General features: G+C 48.1%; 1 long non-coding RNA gene across 1 annotated transcript in view; it reads right to left on the bottom strand.

Annotated features, from left to right (window-relative positions):
• Positions 1 to 19,101, bottom strand: part of LOC119965591 — a 96,623-nt gene that overhangs the window by 14,982 nt on the left and 62,540 nt on the right. Inside the window, exon 3 of the long non-coding RNA XR_005460556.1 lies at positions 13,230 to 13,386. This is a non-coding gene — a long non-coding RNA (uncharacterized LOC119965591). The remainder of the gene's footprint in view (positions 1 to 13,229; positions 13,387 to 19,101) is intronic.

The following is a 19,101-nucleotide window of genomic DNA, read 5'->3' as shown; positions in this document are numbered from 1 at the left end:
TTGTTGCTCCTGGATGGAGAATGGTTCTGTTACATGGAACAAGTCACACATTAATGGACAGATCATTTGTACGACAAAGATAGGGACATGTTAAGAAATTCACCGGCTTATACTCTGTTTCCGTTGAGGAACCTGCGAGTGGTGATACCCATCTGTTTGTGGACAGCATGGTAGCACAAGTGGCTAGCACTGTGGCTTCACAGCGCCAGGGTCCCAGGTTCGATTCTCCGCTGGGTCACTGTCTGTGCGGAGTCTGCACGTCCTCCCCGTGCCTGCGTGGGTTTCCTCCGGGTGCTCCGGTTTCCTCCCACAGTCCAAATATGTGCAGGTTCGGTGGATTGGCCATGCTAAATTGCCCTTAGTGTCCAACGCGGTTAGGAGGGGTTATTGGGTTACGGGGATAGGGTGAAAGTGAGGGCTTAAGTGAGTTGGTGCAGACTCAATGGGCCAAATGGCCTCCTTCTGCACCGAATGTACTATATTTTTATTACTTGAAAATTAGCTGATATAGCTTTGTATTGGTGCCAATATGGAATAGTGATGTTTCCTTGTTGTTTAATGGTAGTCTAATATGGTGAACGTTATGTAGTTGATTTTTGAATCTTTGTTAATATTGACCGTTTTTGCCAATAGAATAACCTCAAGTGTATTCTCGTGGGTACCTGTGCCACGGCTCAGACGATGATTATTGTCTCGCATTTCAATCAAACTTTGAAGGCTGAACAGTTTGCCAGAACTCTAGAAGTGTCAGCAACAGCCAACAATCAAACACTCCAGAGCTGGACTTCAGCACTGAGGATATTTTCACGACCAAATGGTGATTGTGTGGATCAGGAAAGGGAACAGGAGCACGGTCTCCCTATAATATTCCTGGCAGGTGTTTGGAGTGAGTGTGCAGAGCGAGGGTTTCTAGCACAGCGGGCTCGGTGGATGGCATTCTGAGAGAACGCGGTACACGTAAGGGGGAGGATTGGGGGGTCTAGGGTGTAGGCCAGAACTGATTGTCGGTCTACCTCCTTCTCCAGTTCCTTACAGATTCCAAAATGGATGGTTGCGCCGATCCCGCAGATGATGCCCTTGTGGTGCTGTGACAGCCCAGGCTGCCAGATACCGGAGAAGGCAACAGAATCAACACAGGCTGGAGGTGGCACCCCATGAGCAGGGCGCTGCCACACACGCTGAAGACTGACTGCCCATCAGGCTGAAAAGGGAACCACCGGGCGATGCCAGTGATAGCCGAAGCCGTACAGGCATCGTTGGTCTTTCAAGGAGATGATGGACAGCGTGTGCCGCAGGAGGCTCAGTCTCAACAAAGAGACAGCGCGGCACCTGTGCCACATCCTCACAGACATGGCACCCCGTGGAGGAGGAGGACACCAGCTCCCGGTGCCCCGTGAAGGTCACCGCAGCCCTGAACCTTTATGCCACTGTTTCATTCCATGCTTGAGCGGGAATTTGTGCGGCATTTCACAAGCTACAGCTCACAAGTGCATCCGTGAAGTCATGGATGCCCTGTGTGCCCGAGCTTTATCAGCTTTGAGCTGAGTGGTGACACAGGTAACCAATGTGTGTACAGGAAGCTCCCTGAGATGACAATGTGACCGGATCCTCTGCTGTTTCGTAATTAAGGAAGCTCCCCTGGTCTTCTTAATGGCCGCGGGATGTTTTATATCCACCTGAGAGGGCAGGGGGCCTCAGTTTAATGGCTCTTCTGAAAGACAGCACTTCCGGCAGTGCAACACTTACTTCGCACTTTACTGGAGTTTGAGCCTAGATTTTATGCTCAAGTCTCGGAGGTGGGACGTGAACTCACAACCTTTTGGCTTAAAGCCAAGAGTACCAGCAAAACTGAGCCAGAGTTGATGCTGTTTTGAGTTGCTGACATGATGCATTTCACAACATGCGCTGTTCAGACTTTTTCCTGTATCCCTGAGCTCAAATACTTTTGTGACAACACTTGCTGTCAGTGTCAACTTCAACAGAACAATGTGAGCAATGAGACATCTGAGATCTTAGTGGAGGATAGAACTTTCTCTTCAATCAACGAGAGTTTAGGTTTGAAAATGAAACAGAGAATTACACTGAGGAAACAGGGTGAATTCGAGACAAACCAGGCTGAGAGAGAGAGAAGGAAAGCAGGAAAGAAGGATTGGGTGATTTGAAAAATATCAAAGAGAGAGACAGAAAGTAAATGGAAGTCTAAAATTTTAAATGAATATTTGATATTTTTAAAAATCTCCAGCAATTCACTCCTTGAAGGAATGAGATGTTACAATTCAATTTTGGACGAATAAAGTTGACCGAATAAAGGCTCTTATTCTTCAGCATGTCATCAAAATGGCACTTACACTATTGGCCCTGACTGTGTGAATGGCGTACATGTACAGCCTTAAAGCTTTGGCAAGGACAAGCACGGTAGCCTTGTGGATAGCACAATTGCTTCACAGCTCCAGGGTCCCAGGTTCGATTCCAGCTTGGGTCACTGTCTGTGCGGAGTCTGCACATCCTCCCCATGTCTGCGTGGGTTTCTTCCGGGTGCTCCGGTTTCCTCCCACAGTCCAAAGATGTGCAGGTTAGGTGGATTGGCCATGATAAATTGCCCTTAGTGTCCAAAATTGCCCTCAGTGTTGAGTGGGGTTACTGGGTTATGGGGATAGGGTGGAGGTGTTGACCTTGGGTGGGGCGCTCTTTCCAAGAGCCGGTGCAGACTTGATGGGCTGAATGGCCTCCTTCTGCACTGCAAATTCGATGATACCTATGATTTATGCGTCACCACAATGCCCAACTCTCTTGGGCCCGAACTAACATGAATTGTGGCTCAGAAGATAGGTCATATTTGAGTCAAAACGTAAACCCTCTTTCTCTCTCCAAAGATGCTGCCAGAGCTGCTGAACTTTCCTGGCAATTTTTGTTTTTATCTCAGGTTTCCTTTATCCGCAGTATGTTGTATATGACTTGTGACTGCCTCCTGGCGCAGGCTGAGTTTCTGTGCTCCAAACCATACATTGGACCTTACAGTGCACATTTTCTCCCCCAGCAATACAAGCTGTGTTATCCGATTCCTCAGCCATCAGTCCTTACAAAAATCTGTTCTAAACATTCAATTACAGAGGTTGCCAGTGCGTACAAGTCCTGGAGGGAAAATTGGGCTTTTGTCACATTACAGTGAGTGATTCTTCACAAGTATTGTACATCCACAGTTGGATTAACAAAGGATTCAACAGTTGGACCTGTTGAGTATCTCATTAACTGCTCGACAAGCACGAAGAAGAATGTCTATTATAGGTTGATCATGGATGGCTACTATTTTCTCATTACCTATAATGCAATTCCACTCTCACAACTCATGCTTAAAAGCTACACATTCTCATGGTGCTATTAGCAAGTTGCAAATTTTAATTAAGACCCATTTCCCATGCTTTCAAAAATATACTCCATTGTCATTGTTTCCCAATTCAATGCTATCCAAAAATTGGCAGGTTAACGCTTCTTAAATACAGGAATATACTCAAGTGATATCAAATGTTATCTTTCTCGCAAGGATTCATTTTCGGTATTATATTACAATACAGACCAACACATTTTTGGCTGAAGGATGTGTTAAATACATATTAACACCATTTATTATTTTCTTAGACATCTCTTCAATTATTCATCGAGGATGTTGTTACGACACCCTGGGCTAGTGCGTGGGAATTGAGCCCCACAGGCGCCAGAGTCAAAACGCAAGTGAATTAAACAATAATTTTCTGAAAACACCCAAAGGTTTTGGCCCTTGGCTGTCCAATAATTACAGTCACCAGGTTTGTAAGTGTAAACACTATTACTGTTTATTTATAACAAGGACTATCATGAAATATGCGGTAGACACAACTGGTTAACGACAAGTTAATACCTACTACCCACTTTAACGCTCCCACCCTCTACCCACAAGACAGACAAACACAGAGGAGGGGAAAGAGCTGAAAAATAATAAGGATAAAGGTCAAAAGACAACGGGCCGGATTCTCCGTGCTGCGGCTACGTGCTGATGCCAGTGGAGGATCCGTGGAGTTCCACGACGGAACAATCAGCACCACACCAGCACTGATTCCGCTACAGGTGAGGGGCTAATATCAGCACCGCATGAAATGCCCGCGGAACACGTGAAAAATGGCAGGAACACATGAAAAATGGCAGGAGAATCGCCAGGTCTGTGATGGGCGGTGCAGGGCTGACAATCTGCAACTGCGCATACACTTAAACCCCCACACATGCATCGATCACACAAAAAAGATGGCGCCGGTTGTGCTGGACCGCATACCCATCCACCCCGACCCCACAGCCCACCTCCCTGCACCCGCCACTACTCCCCCTAGCCCTGGCAGAAACCCGCCGAATTACTCTCTCTCTCTCCAGCCGCCACGAATGTTGAGACCACACATGGCCCATGTTGTCGGGAACTCAGTCCATCGGAGGCGGAGCATCATGGGTGGGCCTGATAATGAGATGTGAACGTGGTTGCAACTATGCGCATCGTGTGTCGCAATGGCTCCGATTTGGAGGGGTAGAGCATCGCGATTCAGCGGCAAACCACTGCCTGCTGAGATTTTGGCATGGGGAGGAATTCTGCCCAAGAGTCTTTGCTACAATTGGCAGTTCTTTAGCAGACGTTCTTCACAGCTAGCTTCCAGATTAGAGTCTTTGATTCACAGACGGTAATGGTACTTTTTGCAGAGTCATTCATTCAAGGTCTCTATAATTTTGAAAATGCAATGCTCACAGGCAACAGGCTTTCTAGAGAGACACCTTATTTCTCATCAATTGGACCTTCAGCTTGAAGTTCTCATTCACACCTCTGTCTTTCTGGAGGGACACTTTATTTCACATCAAACTTTGCTTTCAGCTCATAGTTTGTATTCAGGCCTCTGCAGTCTCAAGAGGACAGCACCCAGAGGCTTGTTGGAGAGAGAGAGAGAGAGAGTCAGCCCTCACAGTGCCCTCTGGAGAGAACCTGCTCAATCTTTTTGGAGGGAGTTAGTTTAACCCCTTCACCGGGCTGCCAGAATCAAAACTGAAACCAAACTCAAGCCTCGGGACTCTGAGAAATATATCAGTGGGATCAGATCCCCCATCACCAGCTATTACCGGGCAGAGCACAGCCTTTTGGGCCAATTCATTGGCCACCAGCCAATCAACCAAATCGAGTCCTCACTGATGCCGGTCAGTCTGCAATCAGCAGTCTGAATCAGCACAGCCTTCCGGATTCTTCTGTTTGAATTAAAGTTACAGGATTTTTAAAACTTCCTTTTTTAAAGAGGCATGTCCATTAATCATCCATAGACACGCATTAATTAACTTTAGTTGGGGCTCTAAATACAGTGTTGCATCCAGTGATGGATTGGTCTGAGCCGCGCTCGATGACCCGTTCATGGTGAGTGGAGGGGCGGGTGGGGGGAGCAAAGGTGGTGCCAGCATTTGTGCAGGAGATGGGTGGAGCAGACCCATGGCAGTTCTTGCATCCCGGAGGTAGAGAGTAATCCTTTCTTTCAGCAGTGCAAAGAATGTTCTCATAGATTCTTTACTTTGGGGAGGTCAGTGCTGTTGGGGGCGATGAAAGTGGAATATTTGGAGATTGTCATTTCGGATCATGTTCCGCATTTGGTCGATGTGGACCTTGGGAAGTGGCCTGTACAGAGGCCGACATGGAGGCTGAATGTGGGGCTGGGGCAGTGGCCTGCACAGAGGCCAGTGTGAAATGAAAATGAAAATAGAAATTGCTTATTGTCACAAGTCGGCTTCAAATGAAGTTACTGTGAAAAGCCCCTAGTCACCACATTCCGGCGCCTGTTCGGGGAGGCAGGTACGGGAATTGAACCGTGCTGCTGGCCTGCCTTGGTCTGCTTTAAATGCCAGCAATTTAGCCCTGTGCTAAACCAGCCCCTGTGGAGGTTGGATGTGGTCCTTGAGAAGGGACCTGTACAGAGGCCGGTGTGGAGGTTGGATGTGGGGCTTCTTGTGGATCTGAGTGTTTGCGCGAGAATGGGAAGGGTGATTGATGATTATGTGGGTTCAATAAGAATGGGGAGGTCTCACCATGAGAGATTTGGGAGGAACTAAAGGTGGTGCTTCGGGGTGAGATCATCTCGTATAATGCACAGGTGGATAGGGAGGCAAGAGAGGAGCTGCAGTGGCTGGTAGATGAAATATTGGAAGTTGATTGGGTGTATGCGGAGAATCCCACACCAGAGGTTTTGGTCAGTGGAAAGGAACTGCAAGCACAGGTTGACCCTTTGTCTACAGGGAAAGTGGTACGTCAGTTGAGTTGGGTGAAGGGGATAGTATACGGATACGGGGAGAAGGCCAGTCGCTTGTTGGTGGGACAGCTCCACCAGCAGCTGGCCTCACGAGAGATTGTTCAAGTCTGGGATGGGGCAATGGGGCTGGTGGTGGCGCCAGAGCAGGTGAATGTGGTCCTTGGGCAGCACGGTAGCATTGCAGATAGCACAATTTCTTCACAGCTTCAGGGTCCCAGGTTCGATTCCGGCTTGGGTCACTGTCTATGCGGAGTCTGCACATCCTCCCTGTGTGTGCGTGGGTTTCCTCCGGGTGCTCCGGTTTCCTCCCACAGTCCAAATATGTGCAGGTTAGGTGGATTGGCCATGCTAAATTGCCCTTAGTGTCCAAAATTGACCTTAGTGTTGGGTAGGGTTATTGGGTTACTGGGATATTGGGATAGGGTGGAGGTGTTGACCTTGGGTAGGGTGCTCTTTCCAAGAGCCAATGCAGACTCGATGGGCTGAATGGCCTCCTTCTGCACTGTAAATTCTATGATGATCTATGAATGGGGCATGTGAGAAGTTTTATAAACGGTTGTGTCGGTCGGAGCCCATCAGAGGATGAGTCAGTTAGGGGGGAGTTCTTGGGGAGGCTGGAGTGTCCGAAAGTAGGAGAGGAGGAGAGGGAAGGGTTGGAAGAGCCAATGGGGATTGAGGAGGAGAGGGTGGTGATAGGGAAGATGCAAATGTGAAAGTAATGGTGTCAGATGGATTCCCAGTGGATTCCAAAAGAGATTTTTGGATATGTCGGTGCCGCTGTTGGTGAAGATGTTTTAGAATGTGTTGGCTAAGAGAGAGCTCCCATAGATGATGGCCAGGCATCTATTTCACTGCTGTTGAAAAAGGATAAGGACCCGGTGGAGTGTGGGTCGTATCGGCCAATATCCCTGCTGAATGCTGATGCCTCGATTCTTGCCAAGGTGTTGGCACTTAGATTGGAAGAGTGCCTTCCACAGGTGATTGGGGAGACTCAGACGGGGTTTGTAAAGGGTAGGCAGTTGACCTCGAATGTCCGGCGCTTGTTAAACGTGGTGCTTCCCCCATCAGAATGGGGGGAGGCGGAGGTGGTGGTGGCACTGGATGTGGAGAAGGTGTTTGATCGAGTAGAGTGGAGTTATTTGATTGCGGTTTTCGAGCGGTTTGGAACTGGACCTTAGTCAGTGGCGTGGGTCAAATTGTTGTACGAGAAATCGAAGGTGTGTATTTGTACGAATGAGGTGAACTTGGGGCATTTCCGGCTGCATGGGGGGACGAGGCAGGGGTGTGCCTCTTGTTTAAACTGGTGATAGAGGTCTTGGCCATTGCGCTGAGGTGTTCGGGTGAGTGGAAGGGGATAGTGAGGGTGGAGGGGGGTGTGGTGTAGCATAAATGTTTCCCTGATTGCCGACGATCTTTGGTTGTAGATTTCTAACCCGGGTCCCACGATGGGGGATATAATGGGGTTGCTCAACAGGTTGGGGGCTTTTTTGGGAAATAAACTGAATTTGGAAAAGAGCGAGTGCTTTTTGGGTTCCTCTCTGGGGGCGGGAGCTGGCTTGGGGGGGATTGCCGTTTCTTGTGGCGACTACTCACTTCAGGTATTTGCAGCTGGCTCAAGACTGGCCCAACTCCGTAAATTGAATTTTATGAGCCTGGTGGGTACGGTCAAGGCAGATTTATTGAGATGGGACAGCCTCCCCATCATTGGCAGACTGGGTGCAGGTGATGAAGATGAATATCTTGCCGCGTTTTTTATTTTTATTCCAATGTTCATCAGCGTTTGTGCCAAAGGCGTTTTTATCGGGGTTGGAATGGTGGATTTTGTCTTTTTTCTGGACAGCGAGGATTCTGAAGACAGTACTTAAGACCATAAGACATAGGAGCAGAATTAGGCCACTCGGCCCATCGACTCTGCTCCACCATTCAATCATGGCTAATATTTTTTCATCCCCATTCTCCTGCCTTCTCCCCATAACCCCTGACCCCCTTATTGATCAAAAACTTAACTATCTCTGTTTTAAAGACACTCAGTGATTTGGCCTCCACAGCCTTCGGCGGCAAATAGTTCCACAGATTCACCCCCCTTTACTTCAGAGAGAGCGACAATCAGGCGGTTTGACAGTTTGACTCTGCTGGGCGGTGAATGTCGAGAAGGTGCAGAGCTTGGTTAGGGAGTCGGAGGCAATCTAGGTGAGGATGGAGGCAGGTTTGTGTAGGGGGCCGGGGTTGCAGGTGCTGGCAATGGCGTTGTTCCCGTTTGCCCCTGGGAAATACCCGGGTAGTCCGGTGGTGGTGACCACGCTGAAGATATGGAGGTAATTTCAGCAGCGTTTTAAGTCGAGGGGCCGAAGCTGATGCAGGTTCGAGAGAATCATGTGTTAGAGCCGGCGAGGCTGTGTGCTGGGTTTTGGGGGTGGGAGGTGCTGGGGGTTAAGGCCAAGTAGGATGGAGGGGCTGGGGGAGGTGCTGGAGAAGGGGTTGTGGTCTGAGGTATTGCGGAGGGTGAACGAATCAACCCCGTGTACGAAGCTGGGGTTAATACAGTTAAAGGTGGTGCAGATGGCGCACTTGACGAGAGCGAGGATGGGCCGGCTGTTTGAGGGGGTGAGGGGAACATGTGAGCGGTGTGGGTAGAGTCCGGCCAATCATGTACACATGTTCTGGTCCTGCCCGAAGTTGGAGAAGTTTTGGGGCACTTTCTTCAGCACCTGTACGTGGATTTGAAGCCCGGTTCCCTGGGGGCCATATTTGGGGTGTTGGACTTGCCGGAGCTGCAGTTGGGAGCGGCGGCGGTGATTTGGCCTTTATCTCTCAGATTGCTCGCTAGCGGGTCCTATGGGGGAGGAAATCAGCTTCTGCACCCCATACCTCAGTGTGGATGCGGGCACCTGATGGACTTCCTGTACTTGGAGAAGGTTAAGTTTGATTTGAGGTTGGAGATGGAGGGGGGTCACAAGAGATGTTTATTCTACACTTTAAAGAGTTGGTTATCGTGAGCTGCTGAGGGGAGGGGGTGGTAGGGGGTGGGAGAGGTAGGGATGGGGTGGGGGTTTTCTTTGAGTTACAGTGGTGTTGAGTGGTGGAGTTGGAGGGGGGTTTCTGTTGTTCTTGATGCTTTGTTTTGTTTCATGTATAAAATGTTAAAATGTTAAAAAGCGAATAAAAATATTTCAGTAAAAAAATAATCACCCATAGATCAAAACAAGTGCAGGTGTATATGTAAATACACCACAACAGAATGCATTAAATTTGATATTTTAGGAATTAAAAACTTCAAAAGTAAAGCAACATTGGGCAGGAATTTTTCAATGGTGGGGTTTGAATGCTGATAGGTTAGGAAACACTGTGGCCTGGCAGCCATTAATGGGCGGCACGGTAGCATAATGGTTAGCACAGTTGCTTCACAGCTCCAGGGTCCCAGGTTCAATTCCCGGCTTGGGTCACTGTCTCTGTGGCGTCTGCACGTTCTCCCCGTGTCTAAGTGGGTTTCCTCCGGGTGCTCCAGTTTCCTACCACAGTCCAAAGCTGTGCAGGTTAGGTGGATTGGCCATGCTAAATTGCCCTTAGTATCCAAAAAAGGTTAGCTGGGGTTACTGGGTTATGGGGATAGGGTGGTGGCGTGGGCTGAGGTAGGGTGCTCTTTCCAAGGGCCGGTGCAGACTCGATGGGCCGTATGGCCTCCTTCTGCACTGTAAATTCTATGGTAACTATTATTTAATTCTCCGAGGAGTATTCATTGGCTGGAGACAGGGTATATTGGCTGCTCGGTCATGAGGAAGTCTACCTCAGAGAGCTGCCGGCCGAATTTCATTGGCCAGGAAGAGTGACCGTGCTGAGGCAGGAAGGGGCACTGCGGTCCACGGAAGGTTGGCCGAAGGTAAGCAAGAAATAGATGGAACTGTCGCCAATGGAGGGGGAACCCCACCCTTTGAGGAAACACTGAGGCCCTGGGGGCTGCTTTCCCTTGCCTGTGGCCCTCACTGTTAGAAGAAAAAAAGCTCCCCGCCAAAGCTACCTCTGGCAGGTTGCCTCCATTCAACTGGCAGCCTCCCTATCCATTTAGAGGACATGGTGGTAGGGGGGAAGGTCAATCCACCATCAGCGGAATTGGAAAATTCCTGGTAAAATGCCCCTTAATCGGGTCTTACCGTAGGAGAGAGCAGAAGTAGTAGCGGCGGTGGTGGTGCATGTAGATCGGGGAAGAACTGAGTTTGAGAAAAAGTGAAACAAAAAAGCACCAATGTGTTATGTCAAAGGGAAGCTGCTGTTTCTGAGTGATGTTCCCTTATCTCCAAAGTTAGACACTAAGTCTCTGCAGCTGGCAGATTAAACACATTAAAAACTTTAAGTTAAGCATTCAATTAACTTCCCAATAATTAAATTATATCAAGTCTTTTTTTTTAACTGACCAGGTTTATTAATGTTGGTAAGGATTATTATCTTGTAATAAGCAGGGCTGCTCTGGCCTCGAGAGTGCTCCTCATGTGCTCCGTGGGAACTCTGGGACTATGTTGCATGCGTGAGTTTGAAAACTTTGTGGATTGCATGTTTATAGATGCGGTCATCCCGTACCTTCAGAATGTGGAGGGATCAAGGGAATGGGTGATTATCAGACAGTCAAGAGTAATCGGATAAGCTGTGCAGGAGTTCCCCGAGTGCATCTCACTCTTCAACTACTCTTCAGTTCTGAATACTGATGAGAATGATTGTTCACCTGGAGAAGGCAACCTGAACAAAGTCCATGGCACCACACGTGGATCATCAGGGAAATGAGGACTGGAAGAGCAACAGGGATGGGAGACTCAATAATTAGGGGGACATTTCTGCAGCTGTCGACATGGCTCCAGGGTGGTATGTTTCCTCCCAGGTGACAGGGTCAAGGATGTCACTGAAAGGATGCAGAGAACCCCGAGGGGGGGGGGGGGGGAGAGTGTGATCAGCCATGGTGTATGTTAGTGCCATCAATATCGGCAGAAAGGAGGATGTGGTCCTACAGTCAAAACGTAGAGAGTTAGGTGGGAAATTAACAAGCAGGTCCTCAAAACGTGAATCTCGGGATGATACCTGGTACCATGTGCAAATGAGTACAGACATAGGAGAATAACGCAGATGAATGTGTGGTTGGAAAAATGGTGCAGAACGGTAGGGTCTATATTCCTGGGACCAGTTCTACAGGAAATGGGACCTATGCAAGCCGGATGTGTTGCATCTAATCAGAGCTGGAGACAATTTCCTTGCAGGTAGATTTGCCAATGCAATTGGAGAGGGTTTAATTTAACATGGCAGGGACGTGAGTGCCAGGAGTTAATATTGGAGAGAAACATCAAGGTGCACAGTATACTGGGGAAAAAAACAGTAAACACCAGAGGAATAACTGATAGATTTAGATGGGTTCAGAGTGAGGAAGAAAGTAAAAAATTAGTAAAGCCAAAATTATGGTTACTGTGCAAGTATGTACATACATGGAGTATGGTAACTACAGGTGCAGATTACATGTGGAAAAATGATGCAGCAACTCTAACAGAGGTCTTGCTCAAAGAAGAGTGAGACCGGGTATTAAATAATCCCCCAAATAGGTTGTTCAGAAACCATAGCTAGGTTAGGCGGAGGGGGTTGGGGGGGGGGGGGGGGGGGGGGGACTATTATTGATTAAGGAGAACACTGCATTGCTGGAGAGAAAGGATGTCCCAGAGGAGTCAAGGGAAGAATCTATGTGGTTCGAGCCGAAGGAGCAAAGAATGTGCAATTATATTGCCCAGTGTAGTCTCCAACCACCAACTGGTGGCAAAGATACTGAGGAACAAGTCTGCAAGGAAGTTACAGGGAAGCACAAGTATTGTACAATAGCTATAATTATCCAAATATATACTAGGATAGTAGTGTACAGGAAGAGAAGAGCAACAATAACATGGCTCGAAGCAACATACATTCCTCCGCAGGGGCCCATTCTCTGCAAACAAAAGCAATATGTTCAAGCCTTCCACCTTTGTTCAATTACCCGGCAGCTTGGGGAGCCTATAGTTTCCATGTTTTATTGTCTCCATGGCAACACTTCAGACGATCAGAATTGACTTACCATCTAATCAGAACCCCTTTCTCCCGTGGTGTAAACTGTTGTGATTTTTTGAAATTTGTCATTCTTGTGATTGCGCTGGGTGAAAGCTTTGGCAGCATTTCTCCCCTTTCAGCAAACCTGTTATGAATCTGCAGTTATCTCCAACTGAATGTGGATCTAATCAATAGAAACTTGCTTCCGAATGGGAGTAAAATTCATCCTCGGTGAAAGGAGATAATCGCGGTGGAGCAGTGGTTAGCACTGCTGCTTCACAGCGTCCAGGACCCGGGCTCGACCCCAGCTCTGGGTCACTGTCCATGTGGAGTTTGCACATTCTCCCCGTGTCTGTGTGGGTCTCGCCTCCACAGCCCAAAGATGTGCAGGGTAGGTGGATTGTCCATGCTAAATTGCCCCTTAATTGGAAAAAAGAATTGGGTATTCTGAATTTACATTTTGGGAAAAAAGGAGATAGTGAATTGGAGATAATGAATTGGCAGCCTGCTTACTGTTCATCATTGTCTGTTCCACTCATGCTTGTTTGCCACTTTTATCAATTCACCTCGCTTGTGTTCATCCAAAATCCTTCACATCATGTTTCTAATGAATATAAGCTTTGTAATCAGTGCCTGCTTGCTGGTCTGTGTGTTGATAAAAATATACATGGTTTAATTTTGGGGCAAATGGATCTCTTACCTATGTATCAGTGGAGGAGAATGATGAACAAGTTAGAATTTGGCATCTTCTTGATTGGCAAATTACTAAGATGGAGGCTGTGGGCAATCTAGCTCAGAGGCTCATCTAACACTCATCTTACCATTTTGTTCAGTGCTCAGACTCTTTGCTTCCATGTCAAGAACATCAGTTACCTTCGACCTTACCTTATCGCTCAGCCTTGTGTTAGAACCCCGGAGGTTGTTAAATGCTGGGGGATTCCAAATCCCAGAAGGGAGGTTTGAAGTCCCGGTTCTGAGCTGCATTTCTGCAATTTGGCACAATGCGAGGAAAGATCTGAAGACCAGTGAAGAATGTTGCGTCCTTGTTGTAATAATTTTGAACAAAAATAGATGTTTATTAAACAGTAAAACGCACAGCAAGAAAAAGAACAAGAAAGGTACACTTAACTACCTGAACGGCTATACACAATACATTTAAATTGACTCACTTCCATATCCCTCGATTTTCTTAACCTCAGAGATAAACCTTCCCAAACATCGTCCCATTGGTTTCAATTCTATAAGCAAGTTCTAGAAATAGATATTACACTTGGCGCCCATATCTCTTGTGGGGTTGATTCTGCCTTGATAAAAATGACTGCCCAAACAAGGTTTACCCAGTTACTTGCTTGTTTGAGGTGAACACAGCTTCGTGCTCCATGCAACAATATTAATAATTGCTTATTGTCCCAAGTAGGCTTCAATGAAGTTACTGTGAAAAGCCCCTAGTGGCAGTGATCTTGGAACAGCTCTCTGGGCACGATTCTCCGCAAATGCGGCGAGTCGTAAAGGCTGCCGTGAAACTGGCCGTGTTTCACGGCAGCCTCCGCGCCCACTCCCGGGACCCGATTCTCCTCCCCGGGCGGGGCTAGCAGCGGGTCCCCGTGAAGTACGGCATCGCAGCCTTAGCGACCGTCGCTAAGCCAAGCGTCACGCCGGCTGACGCGCACGATGACGTCAGCCGCGCATGCGCGGATTGGACGGCTCCAACCCGCGCATGCGCGGGGCCGTCATCTCCCTCGGCTGCCCCGCGGACTGATCCTGCGGGGCGGCGGAGGGAGAAAGAGTGCGTCCGTTACGGATGCACTGCCCGCGATCGGTGGGCACCGGGCCCATGCCCCCCTTGGCACGGCCGTGGTACTGCCGTGCCAATCGGGGCCCTGGATGCACAGAACGGGCATGTTGCGGCCGTTTTTACGACGGCAGCAAGCAGGTGTGTTTGCGGCCGTAAAAACGGCCGTAAAGGCCTGGGAACTCGGCCCATCGGCCTGGGGAGAATCGCTGTTCGCCGTAAAAAACGGCGAGCAGCGATTCATGTCGTGGGGCGACCGTGGGGGGGGGTGGGGGAGAATAGCGGGAGGGCGGGAAAAATGTCGGGGACGCCCTCCCGCTATTCTCCGACCCGTCATGGGCAGCGGAGAATCGGGCCATCTGTATATGATGAACTCTGCCACTGATCTGTTCTTATCTGAACTACTTCCCTTCGAAGTCCCTCTTAATTACATTTCTTACATAAGGTCATCCTGTTAGAATGTAAGTGTTAAATTCACCCTCATCTTCTCTTTTGAACTTTTACCATCTTTGCATTAACACTTAAGATTCTATGCCCCATTTCTATCCACTTGCTTTGGGTAAATATCTGTTTACAGTGTTGCGAGGCACATCAAAGAGCTCAGTTCCTTCACCTCAGCCAACCTGTCTCCCTACCAATTTCCCAAAGAGAGTCCCAATGGCCTCAGAATTCCGGCCCACAACTCCTGAACAGTCGGTCAAATCAACGTCTGATCTCCTCATGTTTTTGTCAATGATTTCATTGGCTCGAAACTGCACAATGTCAACTTGTCCGGAACTCTGCAGCACATCTCGACTTTGACACAGTAAAAAAAAACAGCAAACTTTCTTTTTCATCTTCACTGATGTTCAGGGTGTCATTGTCACCCAGCACCCCAACTACAGAATCATCACCTTCATCATCAAATCCATTTGTGGTTTCAACATACCCAACACTTGTGATCTTCTACAGATTCAATTCTTTCTGCAGCCCCCCCCCCCCCCCCCCCCCTCCCCCCCCCCCCACACACACACAATCTGCCCTTCCCTCCTGATTTCTACCATTGGGGAAATTGTCTTCATATCCAATCGGAAACTCTTAGTCCTTTTTCACCTTGCAGTCTCTGCCTCCTATTCAAATAGTCTTCAAAAACCCATCACTTTGAATGTGCTATTGGTTACACTCCCTGAGTATACTTTACTTTCTCCATTGGTCACCATTGCACCCTTGTAAAGCAACTAAGGATGTTTCATAATCTGGAAAGTGCTAACTTAAAAAATATATTTATATATATTTATTCTCTTCCTTTTTCACATTTTCATCAAAATTTACAACAATAGATAATCAACAATAACAACATCTACAATGGTAATCCCCCCGGCCACAATCCCCATATCCCACCCATCCTCAAACAGCACCCACCATTTTGAAAACAAAACACCAATAACTTATACTTATAACTTAACTTATTCCAAGCTCCCCCTACCAACACCCCCCCTAATGGTCGATGTCATTCAATTCATGAAAATGTATGATGACCAAGGGCCATGAGTTGTTACACTCTTCCATCCTCCCCCTAAACTTGAACTTTCCTTTGTCGAGCGTTAACAATTCCAGCAGATCCCTCCGCCAGGCCGAGGCATAGGGTGGAGAAGCCGACCTCCACCCCAACAGAATCCGCCTTTGGGCAATCAGCGAGGCGAAGGCCAAGACATCTGCTTCCAACCCTGGCCGATCTGACATCCCAATTATGGCTTCTAGGGGACCCGGTTCAAGTCTCACGTCCACCACCTTTGAGATTACCCTAAAGACCTCCCTCCAATACCCCTCCAGCTTTGGACAGGACTAATGCATATGAACGTGATTAGTGCCCCCCCCCCCCCGCCCACCACACACACCGTTCACAAACATCCTCCACCCCATCAAAAAGTTTGCTCATCCTTGTCCTTGTGGGGTGTGCCCTATACGCCACCTTCAACTGTATCAGTCCCAGCCTCGCGCACAAAGTTGATGCATTCACCCTTCGGAGCACCTCACACCATGACACCTCCTCAATATCCTCCCACTTCACCTTAATCCTCTCTAGCGATACCTTATCTTCCCCCAGAATCACCCCGTAAATCACTGACATCCCCCCTTCTCCATTCCCCCCTGTTGTCAATATCTCTTCCAACGGTGAGGGAGACATCGGAAAGCTCTGTACCTCCTTCCTGGCAAAATTCCGGACCTGCATATACCTAAACATCTCCCCCTCCACCAACCCATATTTCTCCCCCACCTCCTCCATCTTTGCAAACCAGCCTCCCAGAAACAAACCCATTAACACTCTAACTCCCCTCTCCTCCCATCTGGAAAGTGCTAATTAACTGGAAGGTTTATTTTTGCAAATAATAATGCCTGGGCTGAAACCCGGCCATAGTACAAACGATGGATGAGCATCATTTGTTGGAAATCTGGCGGGAAGAGGTGGCGGTGGGGGGGTTGGGAGGGGGTGGATTCATGTGCTCGTTCATGTGCTGCCTCCCTTCTACTGCGGATGGAAGTACAGGTTAGAGAGTTGGTGCCAAAGAAGATTTGAGGAGTCACTGCCGTGTATTTTACATGGTGAGGAGAGTGGAAATTTCAGGTGCCGAATACAAAATGTCTTCAAAAGGTGAAGCTGCAGAATTGCTCACCCACTGTTTCAGATGAACAATTAAAATAAATCAGAAGCTGTAATTTCCCAGAGGAACACCACATCTCGAAGAGCCACCTCTCAGGAATACACAGACCAAACCCCCCTCCCTCCTCCCCCCTCTCACAGCTCATTCGCATCTCACCGCACACAACAGGAATGGATTTGACAATTCATGACTGCGTGGTTCTGCTGTGCATCTAACTGCAAGTCGGTTTTACCACCACTTTAATATGCCCTTGCAATTATGCATGTATTTTATCACCATCTGGTGAATTACTCGCAAAATCCACTTAAGGTGATTTACGCATGCTGAGAAACAGCTGGTGTAAATATCCTCATAATCCATGTCAGTCCTTTAAACCTTCCTTTTTCTGCTGAGCAGCGTACTCCTGCAGTCCCCGTCTCACAATACTGGCGGTGTGTGAATTACAATAAATGCTGCAGCTGATGCAAAAAGAGACCTGTTTTACAGGTCCTTCAACATGAGGAAATTGATGGCTCAGTCGCAGCAGCCGGTTATTTTCCCAGTGACCGTCCAAAGCCCACAGTTAACCATGCATGGCGCGTTATGGTTTGACAGCCACACACGAAAGCCTGAGGGAGCAGGCCGATATAACTTCACAAACTTTAGCCACAGAACTTTGATTCAAGTGGCGAGTTGTTCTGTTTTTGCCGGAAGATTTGAAATGAGCGCGGAAGACTTCTCCCAGTTCCTGTTTTATGTGGAGAAATACAAGCATTGTGTCAGTCTGCACCAAGAATCATTGTAGTGAACTAGAGCATTCCTGATTGAAGCTCCACATGTGTGGTGTGCCATTCCTGCCCATCATTAGAGTTTCAAATGTATTTACTCACAGCCGCTGAAGTAAATGGCCCAAACTCAAAGGGCAGAACATTTTTTGTTATTTTAATAAGGTTCCTCTCTCGGTTTTTATCTTTAAAATCGTGTTGGACATCTTTAACAAGAACTATTAAATTCAGAACAATGTTTATGTTCGATGGGAAATAGACTATCAGCTTTGTCGACAGGCTGCACATGTATAGATGTAAGATTAAATCAGCGATTAATTTATTAATGATGTGAATATATTCTAAAATGCAAAACGCTGGTAAAGAAATTGAATTTTAATTGTGAATGAGTAATTTTCAAAAATTTTGTACGGCCAAGCACAAGTCATTGTCTCCTTGAAAACAGCATGCTAATACATTCCTTCATGTTCCTTTGAAGGGGAAATGGTATAGACTGTGAGTATTTCCATCTCCTTTATTCATTTTGTTTCATCGTCAACAAGCATAAATGACAATTCAACCGGACCGATATCAAGGAATGCAGCTGGATATTTGATGTAGTTATATTTTGCACAACACAGTCTAAGGGGTGTTTGGTAAAGCGAGGAGGGATAATGTTGTTCGACTGGTGAAAACCATGCTTAAGAGGTTAAGACTTGTCCCGATCCCCTCCAAATGGTAATGTGCTAAAACAATTAATTGTTCTGGGTCAACTCATTCGTGTCATCGTTCACAGATGTGGGTATTGGAAGACATGGATGCCCAAGGGTTCCAAAGGCATCACAATCCATAAGTACAAAAACAGAAAATGCTGGGTAATCGCAGCAGGCCAGTCAGCATCTGTGGAGAGAGAACAGAGCTAATGTTTCGGCTTGGTTAATGTTCATCCTGACATGCTTGCATTCACTTGCTGTGATCAGAATGTTTCCAAGCAATCATCCAGCACATTGACTCCGACACACGTATCTGAGCTGCTGGTTCTGCTTTCTGTCATATAGTAAGCTGAGCTGGCGCGTCCCATACACACTGACAGTACTTTAATCACTGATAGTGCTTTACCTCAGTTGGCTGGACAGCTGGGGCGCGATTCTCCGACCCCCACGCCGGGTGGGAGAATCGCGGGAGGGCCGAGCGAATCACGCCACGCCGCCCTGGCATCCCCACACGATTCTCCCACCCCCCCCAAAATGGCGTGTCACGTTTGCGACAGGCTGCTCGAAGAATCGCCGCTCGCCGTTTCCAATGGCGACCTACGATTCTCCGGCCTGGATGGGCCGAGCGGCCTGCCGAACCCGACCGGTTCCGCCGGCGCCAACCACACCTGCATGCGTGCATGCACACGACCGCTGCATATGGGGCCTGTGGGGGGCGCGGAGGGAGGATCGAGCACCACGGGCATGCTCAGGAGGTGTCTGGCCCGCGATCGGTGCCCACCGATTGTCGGGCCGGCATCTCTAAAAGACGCACTCTTTTCCCTCCGCCGCCCCGCAGGATCAAGCCACCATATCTTGCCGGGCAGC

This window comes from Scyliorhinus canicula, chromosome 5, assembly GCF_902713615.1.
Source record: "Scyliorhinus canicula chromosome 5, sScyCan1.1, whole genome shotgun sequence".
In the NCBI taxonomy this organism is placed as follows: Eukaryota; Metazoa; Chordata; class Chondrichthyes; order Carcharhiniformes; family Scyliorhinidae; genus Scyliorhinus; species Scyliorhinus canicula.
Note: the sequence above shows the minus strand (reverse complement) of the source record. Positions and strands in the feature narration are given on the sequence as shown.